General features: G+C 51.9%; 1 protein-coding gene across 14 annotated transcripts in view; it reads right to left on the bottom strand.

Moving 5' to 3' along the window:
- The window catches only part of VGLL4 (vestigial like family member 4), a 270,472-nt gene that overhangs the window by 10,408 nt on the left and 238,456 nt on the right, over window positions 1-21,608 (bottom strand). The gene's annotated exons all lie outside the window — the stretch shown is intronic.

The following is a 21,608-nucleotide window of genomic DNA, read 5'->3' as shown; positions in this document are numbered from 1 at the left end:
AGCGGTGGAGGCGGGACGGCAACCAGACACCCAGCCGCTCAGCCATCCTCACTGCAGGCCCCCGCATCACCCACCCCTCCATCCCCAGCTTCCAGGAGGCCCCCCCTGATCCCCCAAACTGGAGCACCGGAGGGCACGGTGGGGACCTGCATGTGCGTGAGGGGACAACCCTGCAAGGCACGGGGGCTGAGCACAGAGCGGGTGTTTTAACCACCATTCACTAAGTGAACTATCTTTTTTAAAAATTTATTTTATTTTTGGCTGCATTGGGTCTTCCGTCGCCGCGCGCAGGCTTTCTCTAGCTGCGGCGAGTGGGGGCTACTCTTCGTTGTGGTGCGCAGGCTCTAGGTGCACACAGGCTTCAGAAGTTGTGGCGCACGGGCTCAGTAGTTGTGGCGCACAGGCTTAATTGCTCCGCGGCATGTGGGATCTTCGCAGACCAGGGGTCGAACCCACGTCCCCTGCACTGGCAGGTGGATTCTTAACCACTGCGCCACCAGGGAAGCCCCTAACTGAACTATTAAAGTACACACATCATGTGTGAGTCCAGTTAGGCTCTGTGGTGAACGAAAGGGAATTAAGGCAATTTCAGAGGAAATTCCCAACAGGAAAGACTTTTTCTTCTGAAAAATGCAGAATTTAGGGAGCATTTAAACAGCCATAAACAGCTGTGAAATAGTTTCTCCCTTTCACTACCTTCCCCATCTTCTGTTTCCCCTTCCCCCGCTTCTAAGTGTCCCCCAGGTCATCCAAACCTCACGCATCACCCCCTCTTTCTCCTTGTGAGCAGGAGAATTCACTGCTTTCCAACCAGGCGGGAGGGCGCGTGGGTGTGTCCAGGACATCCTGGGTCAGTCTCGTCACTCCAAGGTACCAATTTCAGACGGGAAGCGGCGGGGCAAGACAGTGCCGCCAGGGTGTGTGGTGTGGAGGGAAGGCGTTGGCATGGGGAAGGGGTGGGAGGCGAGGCAGAGGTGCCCTCCTGGTACAAAACGGTGAGCTGTGTGTCATGGGCCGGAAAAAGCTGAGAAATACTGGCATTCAGGGCATCCCAAAGGCACAGAGGGACCGCGGTCTGTCTGCTGCGGTGCCCAGCACGTCCTGCTCGGCAGTGACTCGGGGGCAGCTGTCTCTGCCTTTGACTGGGGGGAAGACTGTGTCGTATAGGACACCTGCCACCGCTTAACATAACTTAATAATCAAGAAAAAAGCCACAGCCCTACCGCATCCAAGGTTCAAGGGAACCCGACCTGAGCTTGGAGGACCGCGCAGTTGGCTGATGACATCCCCGCCCCATCTTTCCAAGCGAGTAACATGCCTCCCCCCCCCGTTTCTGCTAGTTCACATTTCAAAAACCCACTACCTGGAACTAAGCGACACACTCCTCACTGGCTCTGTCCCATGACAGGTGTGACCTACAGTGCCAGGAAGAAGCACCTCCATTGCAATGGCTGCCCTCAGAAAGACCTGCCCAGAGAGAGAGAGCATTACGGGCTGGGGATCCCTCCGAGTAAACTGCTTACGTGGATTACCTTTATTACCATCAACTACCATCTACTGAAGGTAGTTATCATCCTCACCTTATTAAATCCACCACAATGCTGCAACGTAAGCCTCAGCATCTCCACCACATAGGTGTGTACGCTGAGATGCAGGGAGATAAGTAACCTGTCTAAGGTTGCAACACTAACACAGTACCAGGGTTCTATTTATATTTGACTGGCTCCAAAGCCTCTCCTTTTCACCTTTCTGTCTCAAGAGAGGGATGCAGAGAAAACTACAAAGACCCAGGTACCCACCACCCAGAACTGACAGATGAAACCTCACCATCCTATTTGCTTCAGATCTTTCCTTCCCTCCTAAGGATTAAAGCTGCAGAGCATGGTCCTCCTTCACGCCCCCAGGCCCCTGCCCCTTCTTCATCCCTAGATGCACCCGCTGGCCCATATTGGGAGATGCTTCCCACCTGAGCCTTTGTCCTCTGACCACCTGTGAACGTATCTGTAAATCAGAGCAGCACATTTTCCATTCCCATCACTGTATGTACTTAACAGCCGGGCTTTTTCCCCTCATGTGTTTCTGGCCCAGAGATCCGGTTCATTCATGCTCGTCACCTGCCATACAGGATTCCTTCACAGGAATCCACCAGCTTGTTGATCCACTGCTGTCCCGACAGGCATTTGGCCATGTCGGGTTTTCCTAGTTATCAACAATCCCACGGTGTTGACATTCCTGTGCCTGGGTGCCGCGCAGGTGCATCTCCGGAGGGAAGGCTTCTGGCTGCAGGGCGCCCCGCCTTCAGGGCCAGCGGGTGCTGCCGGAGCCCTTTAGGACCCCGCGTCCACTGCACTCCTCCCACCTCTGCGTCCTCAGTCACGTCTGGCACCAGCGCAACTGAGGGCCTCTTCATACATTTGTTAGCCATTCCACTTTCTCCTTTCAATTACCTTTTATCCGTTATGGGTTGAATTGTGTCCCCTGCCCCCAAAAGAGGCTGAAGACCCAACCCCAGTACCTGTGCTTTTAGTTGGAAACAAGGTCTTCACAGAGAATCATATTAAGATGAGGGCATTAAGGTGGGCCCTCAGCCAATGGCCGGTGTCCTTCTAAAAGGGAGAAGTTGGACCAAGTGACAGACATGCACCAAGAAAAGACGACGTGAGACGTGAAGACGTAGGGAGAACGCAATCTATAAGCCAAGGAATGCCCGAGGCCACCGGAAGCTGAGAGAGAGGCCTGGGACACGCGGTCCTCACGGCGCTCGGAAGAAGCAACCCTGCCCTCAGCTCCATCTCAGACTCCAGCCCCCGTAACTGGGAGGAAATACATTTCTCCTGCTGAAGCCACCCAGTCTGTGGCACTTGGTCATGGCAGCCCCAGAAACTAATACAGTTTCCATGGCTTTTACCCCCAATGCTTTTACTTCTTTAGACATTCTCCACATCCATGTTTTATTCTGCTTTCCCTGTAATTAATCTCTTCCCCCCCACACCCATTTTTTTGAAGCCTGGTCTGGACATTTTCAGAGGCCCCTAAGATCCACTGGACCTGAGGTGTCCTTGTCACACGTGCCTGTCATCACGAGGACATTTAATCAGCACTGAGGTGACAAAGTGTGTGAGGCCAGGCCTGCCGGTGAGAAGCTGGAGGGCCAGCTGCCCCCCGACTGCTCCTCCACGTGCAATTCAGGAAGCCAGGAAAAGGCATCGCCCGCCCCGACGCGCAGGACCGCAGACCCTCATCGGCCAAGCCATCCTCCCGGCCGTCCAGCTCAGGGCCACTGCAGGCAGAGAGTGAACGAACAGCAGACCTTCTCCTCAGTCCTGCGCGGATGGGCCGTCAATAACCAACCCCAAGGCCCGGGCCAGCTGCGTCCAACGCCCGCCTTCTCTCCCCAACGCCCGTGCCAGCCTCGGGGGTGTCCGCACCCTTCCCAGGGCAGGAGGAGGGAGACGGAGCTGAGAAGAGGCGCACCCAGGGCACAGGCCGGCGGGGGCGGGACGGGGGCTCCCATCAGGCCAGCCCTCCCCCTCCTGCCTCAACTCCTGCACGCTGTTCGGTGCTGGAGGGAGGGTGACCAGCTCTGGGTAGGGGAGAGGACAGGTGTGTCTGAGGAAGGCTTCGGCCGTCCTCACTGGACTCTGCCTCTGTAGCTGAGTCAAGGGTCTCCAGTCGCCGCCCTCAAGACCGAGCGGCACTGAGACAGCACCGCCCACGGCTCCACAGTCTCCAGCCCTGAGATGCCCTGGCTGCGCTAGCCTCCAGGGGACCCTCCAGGGGGCCCTCCAGGGGGCCAGCCCCAGGGGGCCCTCCAGGGGGCCAGCCCCAGGGGGCCCTCCAGGAAACCAGCCCTAGGGGACCCTCCAGGGGGCCAGCCCCAGGGGGCCCTCCAGGAAACCAGCCCTAGGGGACCCTCCAGGGGGCCAGCCCCAGGGGGCCCTCCAGGAAACCAGCCCCAGGGGGCCCTCCAGGGGGCCAGCCCCAGGGGACATTCGTGGCTGCTCCTCCTGCCCTGCTCTGTCCCCCAGACGGTGGGTCTCTCTTCCCTCGGGCACAGTCACTGCGCAGACCCGCGTGGGGACCCAGGGCACCCAGGACGCCCGACAGCCGTCACCTGGGCCCACGGCGGCCACTTCCGTAAAGCTTCTAAACAACCGCCGTGTAAGCCTTACGACACAAGGTACTTTAAAGGTGCTGTAGTTAGAACCCATCTGCAACAGCCTACAATTGACTCCTTTCCTTCTTGGTGACTTGGGATCCTTATTATAGACGTGACTTCAGGATGTGACGGCCCCGCGCAGGCCCTTCTGTCCTGTACTAAGGCTCCTCACTGGCTCAGCGGCTGCAGGCGCTAGGTCAGCTCCCCTCGTGTCTTGGTTTCCTCCCTGGTCATCCTGGGGGCAGGCCTGGCGGGAGGGTCCCTGCCCGTCTGCGCGGCCTCTGCTTTCCCTTCTCCTCGCGGTGGGCCCCGAGGCCAGGCAGCCAGAGGCTGTGCTCCGCTCCGAGAACAGGGCCAGCACTCGGGCCTTCTTCGCCTGCGGAGTCAGGGCTCCCCAACCTGCTGCCCAGAGAGGGCGAGACCCGTGATGTCAGACCGCCACCCGGAGCCCCTCTCCCAGCAGCTCAACTCTGTGAAAATAAGAGACCAGTTTTCTTTGACTAACACAGTCTGTGCATGTTTTCCATCATTAGCTGAGAAGAGAGGAAAAACTGAAGTTTTAGAAAAGAGGTCAACCCTGAGAACGCGACGGGGAAAGCCCCTCGCCCCTCCTCCCCCAACCTGGGTGGGCCACGGCTGCCATGAGAGCGGCGGGCGTCCACCCGCGGGCGGCGGGCGCAGCGCGGGACCAGTGCAGCCTGAGCTCTGCTTATGGACTCAACGGATCACGCGGGCCACACGCGTACACTCATTCATTTCAAATGAATGGAGATGTGGCTGAGACTAATAAAATACAAATTAATTTAAAATTCCTACTGCTACTAAATGTGTAAGTCATTTTTGTCATTACGTATCCTCTTGATGAATGATATTAAAAAATAATACAGGGCTTCCTTGGTGGCGCAGTGGTTGAGAGTCCGCCTGCCGACGCAGGGGACACGGGTTCGTGCCCCGGTCCGGGAAGATCCCACATGCCGCGGAGCGGCTGGGCCCGTGAGCCATGGCCGCTGGGCCTGCGCGTCCGGAGCCTGTGCTCCACAGCGGGAGAGGCCGCAACAGTGAGAGGCCCACGTACCGCAAAATATAAAAATAAAAAAAAAATAATACAACCACTCTTCTGTTTTTGGCATCGAAGTCCCTGCACCAGAGGAGGGATAGAAACATCATGTCTCTCCTTCTGCACAACAGCTACAGTGTCTGCAACGCACACAAATCTGGGGCAGCTCGTCTGTCCTGCTGCACAGCAGCAGAGGTATCACTGCGGCACTGCTCTGCTTGGCTATCCAACCACTTGGGATGGCTGGGTGAGGGAGAAAGGGTGACGCTAAGAGATCTGCCCACAGAGAAGGTCCAGAGTGGCTTTTTTTTTAAATAAATTTATTTATTTATATTTTAATTTTTTTTGGCTGCGTTGGGTCTTTGTTGTTGCGTGCGGGCTTTCTCTAGTTGCGGCAAGAGGAGCTATTCTTCGTTGCGGTGCGCGGGCTTCTCATTGCGGTGGCTTCTCTTGTTGTGGAGCACGGGCTCTAGGTGCGCGGGCTTCAGTAGCTGTGGCTCGCGGGCTCGAGAGCGCAGGCTCAGTAGTTGTGACGCACGGGCTTAGTTGCTCCGCAGCATGTGGGATCTTCCCGGACCAGGGCTCGAACCCATGTCCCCTGCATTGGCAGGCGGATTCTTAACCACTGCGCCACCAGGGAAGTCCCAGAGCGGCACGGACCTCCTGCCCAGTGCCCTGCTCCCAAGCCCCCACGAGTCAGCGTGGAGAACAGTGCCCGACACACAGTATCTAATTCGTGAATGAACCGACCAAAAAGCAAATGGATTCTTAGGGAAAAGCAGCACCAACTGGTCTGAATAAGACAGGAACCCACGAAGCTCCAGGGCAGCATCTGGGCCAAGGGTCACTGGAGAACCAATCCCAGTCCCCGCAAGGCCACCAGGAAGGAGTGGTCTGCAAACACCTCCAGTGCCATTTCCGCTCCCTTCTTCGGGGCGGGGGGGGGGGGGGGGGGGGGGCGGCCCACTTTCTGATTCTATTCAAGTTCCGATTCTGTTCCGAAGGCTCACTCTTAGCTTTTGCTCCACATTCTGTGGCAAATCGCTGGAAGACATTACACACTGTTTAGTGAAGAGAGTGGAAGCTTTGTCCCACTCAGAGGAAGAGAGCTGAAGATAGCTTCGTGCTGGGACGGCTGGGAACCCCAGAGAGGGGTGCGAACAGCAGCGTCCTCACATGACGCCCTGCGGCTGCTTCTCACACACCCCCAGGGTAGGGCGCTCGCTTACTCCCCCTCCACGGAATTCACTCGACTCCTGGAAGGGTTCAATGAAAGGCCCTCCCCTACTATCGACGTTCCAGTGCGATTCTTTGATTGACGGTCTGCTCTTCGGAAAAATTCAACGAAGTCTATTTCTTCTTCCAATCACTGGAAAACTGCTTCTGTGTCAGCCCTGCCATGCCCAGAATTCTCTTCACCCAACAAGAATCCCTCCCAATGACCCTCATGCCATCCTAACACCTTACCATCCTGTCACCCACCTCCAAGCACTCTCCAAAGTGACATCCATCTTTAAGTGTGGTACCCAGAACTATGTACAATACTCCAGAGGAAATCTAAAGAACAGAGCACACAAGAAAAGATAACTCCCTTCAACTTACACAGCACATTTTAAACCGAAAGTCAGTGCAGAAGGTCTAATAAGAACCAAGGTCAACAGAATAGAGTATCGAAATCAGGATGATTCTGAGACCTGTAGTCAACTGGGACTCCACCCGGAACGGCACGACCCAAGACACAACAGTTCTGCCAGCAGCCTCGTCCCATAGTAACGTGTAGTCTCCTAAAATCCTCCTAATTCAGCTATACTTGTGACCCTGTATTGGCCAAAGAGAGAGATAAATGAGTTACTGCACACGTCTGCATCACATGCGCATGCCTGTCAAAGACAGAGCAGCACATTTCCTCCCTGTGCTCTTTGGTTTGCTGCAATTCCCTCCTGCCCTTCACATACCCACACAGTCGCATTCCTACACCTGAATGCAAGTACCTTCCCAGCGTCCAGCCCCGATGGCGGCAGTAACCGGTTCCAATTATTCTGTGGACTTCTTTATTTTTTTAACTTTATCACAGTATAGTTGATTTACAATGTTGTGTTAGTTTCAGGTATACAGCAAAGTGATTCAGTTAAACATATATATAGGTTATCGCAGAATATTGAGTAGCATTCCCTGTGCCGTACAGTAGGTCCTTGTTGGTTACCTATCTTATACATATTAGTGTGCGTGTGTTCATCCTAAGCTCCTGATTTATCCCTCCCCCCACCCATGTTTCCCCTTTGGTAACCATAAGTTTGTTTTCCATATCTGTCTGTTTCTGTTTTGTAAATAAGTTCATTGGTACCAATTTTTTAAAACTTAGATTCCACATATGAGTGATACATATTTGTCTTTCTCCGACTTACTTCACTTAGTATGACATCATCTCTAGGGCCATCCATGTTGCTGCAAATGGCGTTATTCGTTCCTTTTTCATGGCTAATGGTCCACTGTATACATGCACCACGTCTCCTTTATCCATTCATCCGTCGATGGATATTTTGGTTGCTTCCATATCCTGGCGAGTGTAAACAGTGCTGCAGTGAACACTGGGGTGCATGTGTCTTTTGGAATTATGGTTTTCTCCAGATCCATGCCCGGGAGTGGGATTGCTGGATCGTATGGTAGTTCTATTTTTAGTTTTTTAAGAAATCTCCATCTTGTTTTCCACAGTGGCTGTTAACAAATTACATTCCCACCAACAGGGTAGGAGGGTTCGCTTTTTTCCACACCCTCTCCAGCATTTGGTTTTAGACTTTTTGATGATGGCCATTCTGAATGGTGCGAGGTGATAGCTCACTGTAGTTTTGATTTGCATTTCTCTGATAATTAGTGATGTTGAGCAGCTTTTCATGTGCTTTTTGGCCATCTGTCTGTATGTCTTCTTTGGAGAAATGTCTATTTAGATCTTCTGCCCTTTTTTTTTTTTTTTTTTTTTTTTGGTACGCGGGCCTCTCACTGTTGTGGCCTCTCCCGTTGTGGAGCACAGGCTCCGGACGCGCAGGCTCAGCGGCCATGGCTCACGGGCCCAGCCGCTCCACGGCACGTGGGATCTTCCCGGATCGGGGCACGAACCCGTGTACCCTGCATCAGCAGGCGGACTCTCAACCACTGCGCCACCAGGGAAGCCCTGCCCATTTTTTGATTGGGTTGTTTGGTTTTTTGATACAGAGCTGCATGAGCTGTTTGTATATTTTGGAGCTGCAGACTTCTTGACAATAGAGGATAAGCTCTAATTCAACATATTCATTCTACACTAAACAAAAATTAGAAAAGCCAGTTTTTCTTTTAAAACCACCCACCTAGCCTGACTGACATCAGAAACTCTGCAGGCAAAATTAAATTACTTACTGAATTAAGTTACTATAAAAACTATACTAAAAAGTTTGAGAATTTAAGTACTGAGTATATAAAGTGATTAAATATTCATTTAATAGAAGATCCTGAGGCATCTACCAAATATCCTTTAAAATAGTTACTACTGTTACTATTAAATTATTAGTTATGATTATTAGTAATAAAATTATCATTATTCAGAACCTTGCATCTGAGACCACATTATGTACTGAATTAATTCCCTCTGAGAATCCGTATGGTCTGGGCTGAACTCCATCTTTTCGAAAACTAGAGGAAGAGGTTAGCTAAGCCATTGTTTCTCTTTACTTAGACTACAGGGTAAGAACGCGATCTGAATTTCTTAAAGGTTATTCTCCGGTGCTTAGAAAGGCTACTAATGTATTAGCAACTGATAGGCAAATTACCAACCAATCTCTATTCTTGAAGCAAAGTTCCCAAGGGATCCATAAAAACCAATACTGATGGCTTACTTCGTTTTCCAAGTTACAAAAATGCATTTCTTGACAAATATTCCTATTTTCAAACTCTTCAGAGAATTGAGAACTCACTTTCCCTATAGCGTCTGCTTAGTTTTACTGTAACGTCACTAACATCTGGCTATTAAAATCATATTTAATCCCAAACCTGGGACCTGGAAAAGGAACCCAGGGGAACCTCATGACTGTTCAACACAGAAATGGCATCTCCCCCGCAAACTCCTGAGTGGATGATTCTAAAAACGTCTTCGGAGAATCCAGGACTGCCATCCCCAAATACCGCAAGTGATGCACTCCTTTCCTTTTCACAAGGACCTCCCACACCAAATGGCAATGGTGACTCCCAACCACCCTTTAAATTAAAATGACCATGCCCCAGAGTCCCCACATGGCCACTCCCCACCATGAGGCCCCAAATGCCACATCCTGAGAGCTGAACGTCTGTCCTTCAAGTGCTTACCCCCTCTTGACACACTGTTCATCCCAGCCGACCACGGAATACAAAGGCTGAACACATAATAGATTCGGTATTGTTTATTCAATTGAACCAAAGTTAATCATTAGTCTTTGGAAGGTTTTTTAATCTTTTTTCAAAACTCTGGCAAAATACACATAAAATTTACCATTTTAGTCATTTGAAAATATACAGCTCAGAGGCACTGAACACATGCACACTGTCGTGCAGCCATCCCCACAACCCACATGGAGAAACTTTTCATCTTTCCGAAGTGAAACTCTGTACCCGTTAAATACGGACTCCCGGTTCTCCCTCCCTCATCACCTGGCAACCACATTCTCTTCACTGCTCCTACGCATGTGACACTCACTCAAGAAGAATCACAGACTCTTTGTGCTTTTGGGACTGGCACATTTCACTTTGCATAATGTCTTCAAGGTTCACCCACGCGGTGACAGGTGCCAGAACCGTGCGTTCCTTTTTTAAGGCTGAATAATATTCCGTGGTATGGATCTATTCATTCCTTGACGGGCACTGGGTTGCTCCCACCTTCCAGCTGTCGTGAATCATGCTGCTGTGAACATGGGCAGGTGTACAGATACCGGTTTCAGGTCCCTGCCTTCACTTCTTGTGGGTCTATACCCATGTGTGGATTTGCTGGATCCTATGGTAATTCTGTGTGTAATTCTCAGTCCTTAGGCATTGTGACAAATCATTGGTAGTCAGTGGCCCTCTCTACTAGAGAAAAATGATAGGTTTCCGAAAGGATAGGTCTGGCTCACAACAACAACACAAACACAAGTCTCTGTAAACACAGTCCAAGTGGTTCATGGGAGAAATGCTGAAGAATAATGTGAGCATTTGACGTCAAAAGGTAAATAAACAAACACCATCCATCACCAGCTCACCCAGCCCTGCAGCTCCAGGCACACACTCGGGACCGCAGTCAGGGGTGTGGTCAGCGCCGGGGAGCATTTGGAGACTCACAGGCTACACATTTGCGGTTCTCATTTCTCACTATGGGCCTTGAAATATGACTTCAAGCCGTCTAAGGATGGCTAGTGTTAAGAACAGTAATAGCTACCATTTGTGTGACATCCGCGTACAGTTCTACAGAGTGTCCCGCACACACGTCATTGTTAACAGATCTGCCTCAGTCTGCAGCCCCTCCTCGCTGCCCCGCACGTGTGGTCCTCCAATGGCCTGCTGTGCGGACAGGTGAGGGCGCCTGGACACCGGCTCCCAGGCCGGGGACCTCTCAGCCTGCATCTGAACCTCAGCTTCCTTTCAGGGCCAGGAGGGAGGAGGCTGCTCGCCGAGTTACGAGTTACGTGGCAAGTTCCCGGGAGATGGGACAAGAGCCCCATGTCCTGAGGCCTGTGGAGGGGCCTCCTCTCCAGTGGGTCCCTAAAGCAGCTCACAGAGGAGGGCCTCCAGCGCCCTCTCCACCGAGGGCAGTGGCCACGCGGCTGAGGCCGGAACCTCCAGACTTCAATTGTGCCCAAGTGCTTTTATTTGCCTTGTCATTTTCTTTCAGAATAAACGTTAAACGTAAAACGTACCCCCTTCTGGAAGCGATCCTGGCGGCTGAACTGAGTGGGAAGAAAACGCACCCCGTCCTCCCCGAAGCTGCAGCCTCACCAGCTATGCATCATTGTCTTTAGTGGGTCAAGTGATGGCCCGGCCCAGCAACAGCAGGTCAGCGGTCACCTGGAACCTGGCTGCTTCCACCCCATTAAGGCAACAACTACCCATGTGCGTTAACCCCTCGGCTCACAGCGGCGGGGCTGCGGCCCCTTTAAGAGCCCTCTCTCTCCAGGCCTCTCTCAGAAGAAACCGGATACGACGGGGATCTGATTGGGACAAGGGGCCGCCTGGTGAGGGAAGAGAGATGAGCAGGAAAGTCACTGCTGCCCTTCTGAGCACAGGCAGTTGCCGCCTCTCCCAGCCTTGCTGCCGCAGAGTTTAAATTAATTACAGCTGAAAATACAGGGTTGCCATCTGGTTTGCAAAAGCAAGGATAAGGGAATAAAATGAAAGGGTTTTTGGTACTAACCTCACTTTAATCATTGCCAAAGAGCATGAAGACAGCCCAGCGTCCTCCCACAAGAAAGCCTTGGGCCTCCCAAACTTGGCAGGCGGTCCAGGCGCAAAACTGGATGGGCGGGAGGCTCGTCAGAATAAAAGTCCCCGCCGGGGGAGGCGGCAAGGTGAGGGCCGCCGCCCGCGCGCGAGGGCCAGGCTCGGGGGCCGGGCCGGGCCGAGGTTCGTTCACAGAGGCTTTCCTGCCAGAAGGCGACACGCATCGTTACGGTCCCAGTCCGTGAGAAAAGAGATCCGCTGTCAGGAGGACAGCATGCCATTTCCTCTTTCTTTGTCTCCCCGTCTGCCAGAACATCAGGCTTTTATAAAACTCTCTAAACCGAGGCCCAGCAGAACCCAGAGAGGCCGGCGGGCTGCCGGGGTGGGGGTGGGGGGGGAGGGGGGGGTTGGCGAGGAGGAGCAGCGCCGCCCCGCACGGTCCCCTCCCCCGCGCCCCCCACGGCAGGAGGGTCGAAATGCCCCAGGTTCCCTCGTGCCTGGTAGGGAGCGACTTCCTTCTGCTTTCCTCCCGTCGGCAGAAGCCTGGCTGAGAGGCTCCGCTCTGCGGGGGCTCAGGCCGCAGAGCGCTGGGGACGGTAAAGGTGCCGCCGCGGTCCCGGGTCTGTCTCCACAGGCCTGGGGTGGGTGCAAAAGATGCCACGTCTGCAGCTTTCTCACCCCGCCCAGCATCAGGGAGCCCTCGGGAGCCAGCCTCAGTCCCATTTCTGGCCAATTCGAACTTTCGCCTGCCCACCACCTGAGTTCTTTTCGACCCAGGTGAGTTTTACAGACAAAACCTAGATGTACCTGGGTCCAGCTGCTTTCAGAAAGTACTACCCGCGGCGGCACAGTGGTGTTGAGGGGAATAAATTCCGAGCAACCGGTTACAGTCTCTTATAAACCAGAGATCAGAACAGTAACAGAGACGATAAAAGCCAATGATGAAGACGGCATTACTGTTCTGGGGAAAAACACATCTTCAACCCCCAAATGATGCGAAAGTTGTCTCCCAGATCCTGCCCGGACCGAATCATTGTCTATAGCAACGGTGTCCATAACATTCAAACTCTCAGGAGTGTAACTTTCAAGTAAATGGTACATCTATCAAACCACAGGAAACATCTGGTAAAATGGTTAAATAAAACCAGAATTGAAACGTTTGATTTCAGAGCTTGCTGATGGTACCCAACAAGAGACCATTAAAACAAACACCAAAAGCCCTCTGCCCACTCAGGATGCTCAGTGCAACTGTGGAAAATGTCCTCGGAGGGGGAGGGGAGAATAAGCAGACAATCCAGAAACGCTGGCGGGGGTGGGGGGTGGCAGGGCCCCCGTTCCTGGGGCTCTGCCCTGCACATCGCCACCCCCAAAACTTCCTCAGGCCCGGGAGGGCTCCTCCACGCCCACCCTCATACCCCCACCCAATGCCGCCAGAGAAGCAGGCACCCAGGAAGTGCCGGATAAGTGAACGAACGAAGCAACGGACACACAATATACAGCTCTTCCTTGCACAACTAAGATGTATTAAGCACATACAATTATCCCACCGTCAACACACACAGCCTAGACGTGTGTCCCAAGGTACTAGGCAGCACATTTCGCTCCTTTCTAGTACACTTTAGAAGCCTTTTCCATTAAAGAAAAGCTTTAATGATTCAACCACTTCCAAATTTAAAAAAAATCTGGATTTCAAAAACACAGTAAAGTTGAAAAGCAAATAACAAATTAGGAAAGTGGTTATTTTCCTAACTCATCTGATGGAGGGTCCTTAATAAGCAGTTATAGCACAGCAATAGAAAGAAGATGAATGCCCTAAATTTTTTTAAGAAGATAGAAACAGTCACAAAAGAAGAAATCCAAATGGTCAATGAAAATATGAAAAGACCATGCAAGTTTCCTAGTAGCAGAAAGAAAACAAAAAAGACAAGTTACCACAATGATTCTCCTATGAAACCTGCAAAAATTAAATACACATTAACAGTCACCTTTGTGATGCTGTGGGTGACAGGCACATGCATAGAGTTGCCAGTGGAATGTCAGTCAGCTAACCTACCAGAGATGAGCTGGCAGGATGCACGGAAGCAGAAATGGGCGCTGTCCGACCCAGAAATTCCACTTCTAGAAACGGGGGGAGTACGAGATGTGAACAAGAATGGATGTACAGAGACGGCCCCAGAGGTATCACAAATAATAGCGAAACATTGTAAACAGCCCCAATATCTGTATTTGTTAACAAGTTCTTTTGGTCACAAGCAACATAAAACAAGGCCTGCTAGCTTAGGCTAAGTGGGGGAATTTACTGGAAGGATACTCTGCTACATTTCTTGGAAATGAAAGAAGAGTCAAACCACCAGTGCTCAAAAAGGAAAAATTAAGGCGTCCCGGGATCTGGGCAACAGGAGGAGGAAGGCGTCCCCTGCCCCCAGCCCCGCACCGGGCAAGATGCCCGCCTGGGAGACCCTGCCACCCACCCAGCCCACCAGGCGCTCCAAGTTCGGGTGAGAAACCCCACAGCCACCGTCTAGGTCTCCATCACAGCACCCCCAAGGAGTTAACATCGAGTCTCAGAAATTCTGAGGTCGGTTTTATTAGACATCAAATTCACTACTGAAAATTAGAAGAACCCTCTCTCCACTCCCCCAAATGCTACCAGTTTTCACAGTCAAGAGACTTCACCTGAGCTTCGAATCAATTATATCTAAGAAACCGGGGGTCTCACAGGAAAGCGGTCCATTAGAGTTTTGCAGGTTTAGGGAGGCGGAGAATAGGGCAACGCCCCACCTTTGCAGCGAATGAGGGAAGGTGCTGGGTTGTTGCTTTTTTTTTTTTTTTCTTTTTGTAAGTAAAACCACTGGGATTGTTGGCTAAAAACAGAAATGAGCCTTTGGGGCAGCAATAAAAATATATGAAAAGTTGGTGAGTTATCTCGGAGCAGGCAGGGACATTTACATCTGTTCCTTACAGCTCAGCCACGTCCTGTTCCAATTGCTTCCTCTCCTCCTTCAACCTGACTTCTCTCCCTCTGCCTTGTCCATTTCTGAACTCACCCTTCCCCCCACGTAACAACCACATGCACATCCTGAATACGTGCTTTATTTATCATGTACAACGTCATCCCTCCCAGTGTGGACAGACAGGCCCCTGCTGTCGGTCTGGCTGGTTCCAAAGGGCAACTTTCCCAAGGAATGATGTCAGGGCCGCCCCTGCCTGGGACCCCGCCTCCCTCGTCCCCCAACGCCACCACCATCCAGGCCGCAGCATGGGGAAAGCTGTCCTAGATCAGAGATCACTGGGTGGCACAAAAACGAAATGCAATGTGTGGCTCCTAACTGCACCCTGAATGTAAAGGAAAACGTCCCTAGAGGGCCTTCTCGAAAGTGAACACATGTACTATGTTAGATCGCATCACTGTCTACGACGCGTACAAAAGAGAAAGCAAATGAGGCAGAATATTGACAACTAGTGAAGCCAGTGAACGACATGCGGATGCTCGTGGTTGTTTAAACCAGTTGTTTAATGTTTCTGGAGATCTGAACTTTTTCCAAAATGAAATGTCGGGGAGGATGGCAGGTCAGACGCTCACCAAATTTGGTGGCATGTTTAGAAAGATCTAAGTTAAAGTAGAGGCAACCAGGGAGGCTGGGAACCCTGACACAGGGGGTGTGAAGAGGAAGCTGGGAGATGGCTAGGGCCACACCGCACACATTCAGATGCCCCGGGCAGTGAAAACGCTGGTTTCAAATAGGAGCCTCAGAATGGACGTTCCAAAGCGGGTGAACACCCACACTGCCCACCGTGAGTTGGGGGAGAATCGCTTCTCACACCATGTGGAGCTTCTCAAAGGCGTACAATGGCGGGGATTCGGATAACTTCTTTTAAACATAATCATGGTAAAGGAGGCTTTTGACAACTGATAGTCCAAGACGGCCATCTACTGAGAATAATTCTGGGAAAGGGAGTTTAGGACAGGTCACCAAAGTGCCTGAAGGTCATCCTACATAACCTGGATTTTATCTTACTGTCAAAAATAAGCCAGAACCATTGCCCATCAGCGAACGTTGCCGGGCCCTCCAGGGTGGCTCTCAAGAAATACGTGCCAATCACAGAGCCACAGGGCATCAGCACCATGTACCCGTGTTACACGGTTAGAACACGGAGCCTCTGCGCTGCGGTCACTTGACATAACTTGCCCGAGAGCTAGCACCCAAAGTGGTCGCACACAAATAAAATACACACCACAGCTCTATTATGAGATGGTTGAAAAAGGCTGTGGCTTTGAGAACTTTTTAGGTAGATCTGAAAAACTCCAGAAGTAATAAACACCTGAGCAGAGATCTGTTGGCTTTTCTAGCATGGACAGAACTATTCTTTACACCCACAAGTGTCTGGCCATCCCTCTGACGTGCAAGCTGCACCCACCTGAACTGGATTTCTCATTGCTATACCCCTTACCTGGTGCTCACACTGGGCTCAGAGCAAGACGCACAGGAAGAAACATAAACAGAGGGAGGAGCGGGGGAAACTTCATTCCTACAATAAACTCCGAAGGCTTATTATTCAGGGTCAGCACTGGCATAAGAGCATTTGATCCAAAGCCAGCATCTCAGGCAGAGCCAGTGATTCAGATTATTAAGTGTGCACATGCCCAGGTACTAGGGATTTGCATGTTTCTGTTTGGGGGGGAAACAGGGATTCGGGGAGGACAGGTAGTGGCAGTGGGATTCTCTGTTCCAGGGGTTCACTGAATGAAACATCAGGGCTACACAGAAAAAAACAGAAGTACAGTAAGTGGTGCCACTCAGGGCTTATTGCATATTTGAAAGCGATTCTTGGGACTTCCCCGGTGGTCCAGTGGTTAGGAGTCCGCCTTCAAATGCAGGAGACGCGGGTTTGATCCCTGGTCGGGGAACTAAGATCCCACATGCCGTGGGGCAACTAAGACCCGGCACAGCCATAAATAAATAAATAAATATTTTTTAAAGAAAACAAAGAAAAAAGAAAGCAATTCTTACCATCCTTTCCAAAGGGAAGAGCACTGACAGTGCCCTCAGAGTGGCACGTTTTTCATGGAATCATTTAGCACCTAGAAGGCATCGGGCACTATGCTGGGTGCCCTGGTGGGACAGACACAACAAGGGACAGCAAAGTGTGATCATTCTATGCACAGAACTGTTCGCCTTGAAGCGGAAGGAACCGCCCTTTGTCAAGAGAAGGAGGCAAGAAAAGTGACGACAGACCGCAGCGGGCGGCACCTCAGCGGGCAGCGCAGAAGCTCCTGCAGGCGGGGGTCTGCTCAGGGCTCCCTGGAGCTGACTGGGAGCCGTGGGAGAATTCCCAACAGAGAGGAAGACGTCAGAAACCTTCTTCTGCACTAAAGTGCCAAGACCAGTAGGGAGGGCACTGCCGTGGGAATGGGGGTCTAAGCCATGGCCGAGGCCAGGAGCTTCGTGGAAAAGATTCAGCAGACTGACTTAACAGGGGGCAGAGAGAGTACACATGGGAGACCAGATCGAAGAAGAGCGAGGTGACTTCACGGCAAGTGGAAAGACGGACGGCTGCCCTGCCATGAAGATGGGGGACAGAGCTGGGGAGGCGCTGGAGGAGAAAGAGCCTATAAGGTCACGGCCGGCGGAGCACCTCTGGGCCTGAGCGGCACACACACTACCCGGAAGGCAGGCGGCTCTGTGGCTGTGGAGGTGTGGCCTCAGCCGGACATAAAGATCTAGGAACCCTCCACCTCTAGTGGTAAATCAAGGCACGAGCTGGCGTGTGACTTCTTTCCAGGGTCTGTGCAGTGAGAAGGACGGAGCCCTGGAGGATGGATTAATGACAAGCCTTTGAGAGATCCTGAATGGCGGAGCCAGAGAACTGGGAGGGGAACCAACGAAAGCAAGAAAGGGGCCAAGGAAACCAAGGGAGAAGAGGCTTCCATGAAACAGGAAGTCAACTAAGATAACCTGGCTCAGGTTCCCCCTGCATCTGGCGACCAGCAGGGCACCAGCGAGGGAGGGAGAGAAGTTTCATTAACGCTGATGGTCCGGATCACGGCACTGGACTGGGGAATGGACACGGAAGTGGAGACAATCCACCCCCTAGAAACAGCTCAGAGGGAAAGAGGTGGGTAAGGAAGGAAGGTGAGGGGCACACGGGCAAGGGAGAACGGGGCCCCAGGCTTCCTCAACGTCTCTGGCCTCAGTGAACTTCGCTGAAAGCCCTGAGCAGGAAAGCTGGTACCCTACAGCCCCAGATCAAGGGATCACACCATCCTGTCATCACATACCTAAGCTGTACGGCACCAGAGCCTTGGGAGTCTGCACGTTCATCAGAGAATTTTGAAACCAAATAAAATGCTCATTTTGTTAGGCAAGTATGCCCCCCAGAATGTTGCTAACAGGGCTCGTGAGAAAGGAATCAAGGCTCCCACGGCGAGTTAACGTTTGAGAAACCCCGGGCTAAACCACGTCTCTGCACCTCAGACTCTCAGAGCCTGACTGGCGCCAACCACACAGGCAGACTCAGGAGATCGGGTTGGGCGCTTCCCAAACTCTGGCCGGGGAACACTCTCTGTCCTTCGAGCATCTTGAGGTAAGAGGGCCCTGAGGCCCTCGACGGGCAGCGGTGCCCTGCATCCCTGAGGGGTCACCTTGGTGGTCACGAGGATACGACTTCCGATGAGTCAGAAAAGCCCACGACCCTCCCTCGACGGGTTCAACGACAGGGACAGGTTTGGGGGAGCAAAGAGGGTTCAGCCTCAGACGTGCTTCTAAAGTGACCTGACCAACTAGGAGTTGGTTTGTTGCTTCCACTTGGCCCTGATCCGGTTTCTCTGTGGATCTGTTAGTTGTATTCTTAGATCTCTTCAAGGAAAGCAAGGCAGGAGGCAGAGAAGTCAGAGGACAGCACGGTAGCGAAATCCATCCCCCTCTAGTCTGCGGTGCACGGGGCCTCTGCTGGGGCCGTGGAGGCTCGGATCCAGAGTCCAGATCCCTTGTTTGCCAAGGTTTCTAGCTCCTGCCAGACCGAAACCCTTACTGCAACACTGAGCTCTTTAATTATGCTTTGGAGACAATCTGTGGAGAAATTTCGAGAGAGAGAGAGAGACAGAGACAGAGAAAGAGAGAGAGACAGAGGGAGAGAGGGAGAGAGAGGGAGAGAGAATGTGTGCTGCATGAGTGTGTGTGTGTGTGTGTGTGTGTGTGTGTACCCAAAGATTTAGCAAAGAAGATAAGGGACCAAAGTACTGGCAGTCATGAAACAAAACTCACACCAAACACAGCACGCGGGACTTGGACGCCACCTCACCGTGTGCCAGCCGCTGGTAGCACAGGAGACCATGGGTTTACAAGACCCGAGAGGAAAATCAAAGAACCACCGACACTCACACGAGGCACACTTCTGAGCAGTCCTCCTCCTGGTCCTCAGTCAGATCTACTAAAGTGACAGCACCTGATGTGCTCTCAGGACAGGCTGGCTCCACGCTGCAACGGGAAGAGGTCTGTGCGGTCACACAGCAGCAAGACTAATCCTCTGCGTGTAAATATAGCTGCCGTTTGTGTCCCCGGCACAGATGCACCTTCATGGAGACCGCGCTCTAAAAGGGGCTGAGGCGCCTGGAGAATCCGGGCAGGAGGGGGAACCGGCCAAACCCTATGTTGTGCTGTTTCCTCAACTTCTGAACAAATGCCTTTGACTTAATCCATCAACCTAAAAACACTCTTTTTCTTTTTTTCCATCTTAGTGTGTCGTCTTAAAAAGTGTCTTTACACATGCTAATGAAAGTTCTCTGATGGATCCCAAAGGTTCTTTAATGCCTCTCTAGTAAAGAAGTCCCCCTTTTTCAAGGTTCTCGTCCCACTTCTATAAGCTCTGTGATACGGAAGAGCCCAGAGGTCCCCTGAGCAGATGAGAACAGACACGCGATGACGGCCCTTTATTCTGCTGCCTTGACTGTTGTTGGCACGCTTGGCATTTCTTCATCCCGTGTGTCATTTGGCCAGAACAACGCCAGTAGCAGGACGGTTCTCTGCTTTCCGAGCTCTCTGCAAAGACTCTTAAGGCAGAAATGATGCCTGCTGGGAAAAGGCTGATGTCAGCTCTTAAGAGCATAGCGCCCTGCTCGGATAAGGAGGTCTTTGTTTTCGGCTCAACTGTGAAAATGAGAAAATGCCTCTAGCCTGACAAACAAGAAACCCACACAACAGAGGTCGGGCCGTGACCTTTATTTAAAGGTACCACACTTCATTAGCAAAACACTCACATGCAACACACAGATGCGCCTTTAATGTCGCATGGAGTGGCTGTAAAAACCAGCTTCATTTCCACCCCCGTTAGGGCTGACCCGCAGCCCTAGCTCCAGTGCAGGGCAAAGTCAGCCTCACACGAAGCCCTTCTGACACTCTACGTCCCCACAGAAGCACTCATTAAAGACCCAGGCTCCCTTCTCATTTACTTTTCAAAATAAATACACATACTTGCTGTACGTTGGGGGGATTTAAAAGAAAAAAATTAACAACATCTCAGTTTCTGAGTTAGTTATTTAGGATAACTAAAATTAAGGCTATAAAATATCTTAAATCCCAGAACACTTGTGGGAAGACTTACACGACTGTGTGTGAAAGCGCACAAGAGGAGAGAATTTTGGGGCTAAAACTTCCCAAGTTCAGATGATGCCAAAAAGGATGTGGGAGAAAAAGAGAAAGCACATAGTCTGAGGGATTCTATTTCAAAAGTCCTTAATTTATGAAATCTGTGGCGGGGTGGGGGGGGGAATGTCTTCATATATTTAAAGCAAATTTTAAAATGCCCCAGTCTTCATCTTTAGACTAACGTTACTACTGGCCTGTGCCACTAACTTAATATTGGGTCAGAGATTTTAAATCAGAACACAATTTCTTTTTTTTTTTTTTGGCTGCCTTGGTTCTTAGTGGCCGGACGCGGGATCTTTCGTTGCAGCGTGCGGGCTTCTCTCTAGCGGTGGCGTGCGGATTTTTTCTCTCTCTAGTTGTGGCGCGCAGGCTCCAGGGTGCATGGGCTCTGTAGTTGTGGCACGCGGGCTCTCTCACTGAGGCACGCGAACTCAACAGTTGTGGCACACGGGCCCAGCCACCCCACGGCATGTGGGAACCTAATTCCCCGACCAGGGATCGAACCCGCGTCCCGTGCATTGGAAGGCGGATTCTTTACCACTGGACCACCAGGGAAGTCCCCAGAACACAATTTCAAAAGCACTTTCCTGAGCATGAAGGAAACCCTCCTCTGTTCACGTGGGGCTCTCACCTGCACAGAGATGGCCTTTCAGCCTCTTCAGGGGAAGCTCAACAGCTGCTCTTCCTCCCATCATTCCTGCAGGGAAGCCTCGCCGTGCGGGGCGGACGGACCTGCCTAGCGCTCTCAGAGCCCTTCCACTCTTACGCGCCTGCATCCCGTCACCGCGTGCTCCAACTACCCCTCTCCACCCGTCATCTCCAAAGCATCGTTCCGCTGTGTGGAGAACGCTCACACGGCAGATCATCCAAAAGCACAAGGCGCTAAGCTCCCGTATCAAACAGTTCACAGCAGCCGGATGCGTGCGCTCCTCAGTATCAACGTAACATGGGTCCCAACAGCGCTGGCTCCAGGAACAGCCAGGCTGGGTTTTGATTCCTGGCTCCATGACCAACTAGCTAGCTCTGTGACCCTGAGCAAGTTACCAATCGCTCTGCGCCTCACTTTTACCACCTGCAAAAGAGGGATAATCACAGCATCCACATCACAGGGTTGAGAGGACGCGAGGAGATCACGCCCACGAAACATTCGGAACAGCGCCTGGTACACCGTCAGGCTCAACAGACAGTCACGGGCACGAATAAGCCCTGATACAGAGGCTCCCCTGATTCTCTAGATGCTGGGAATCCTGACCCATCATCATCCTCAGTGATGAAAATCTGGACCCCCTCTAAGGCTTACGTAGACATGGACACAGCAATGACATGGTCTGCCTAT

Source organism: Orcinus orca, chromosome 10 (assembly GCF_937001465.1).
Source record: "Orcinus orca chromosome 10, mOrcOrc1.1, whole genome shotgun sequence".
Classification (NCBI taxonomy): domain Eukaryota; kingdom Metazoa; phylum Chordata; class Mammalia; order Artiodactyla; family Delphinidae; genus Orcinus; species Orcinus orca.
Note: the sequence above shows the minus strand (reverse complement) of the source record. Positions and strands in the feature narration are given on the sequence as shown.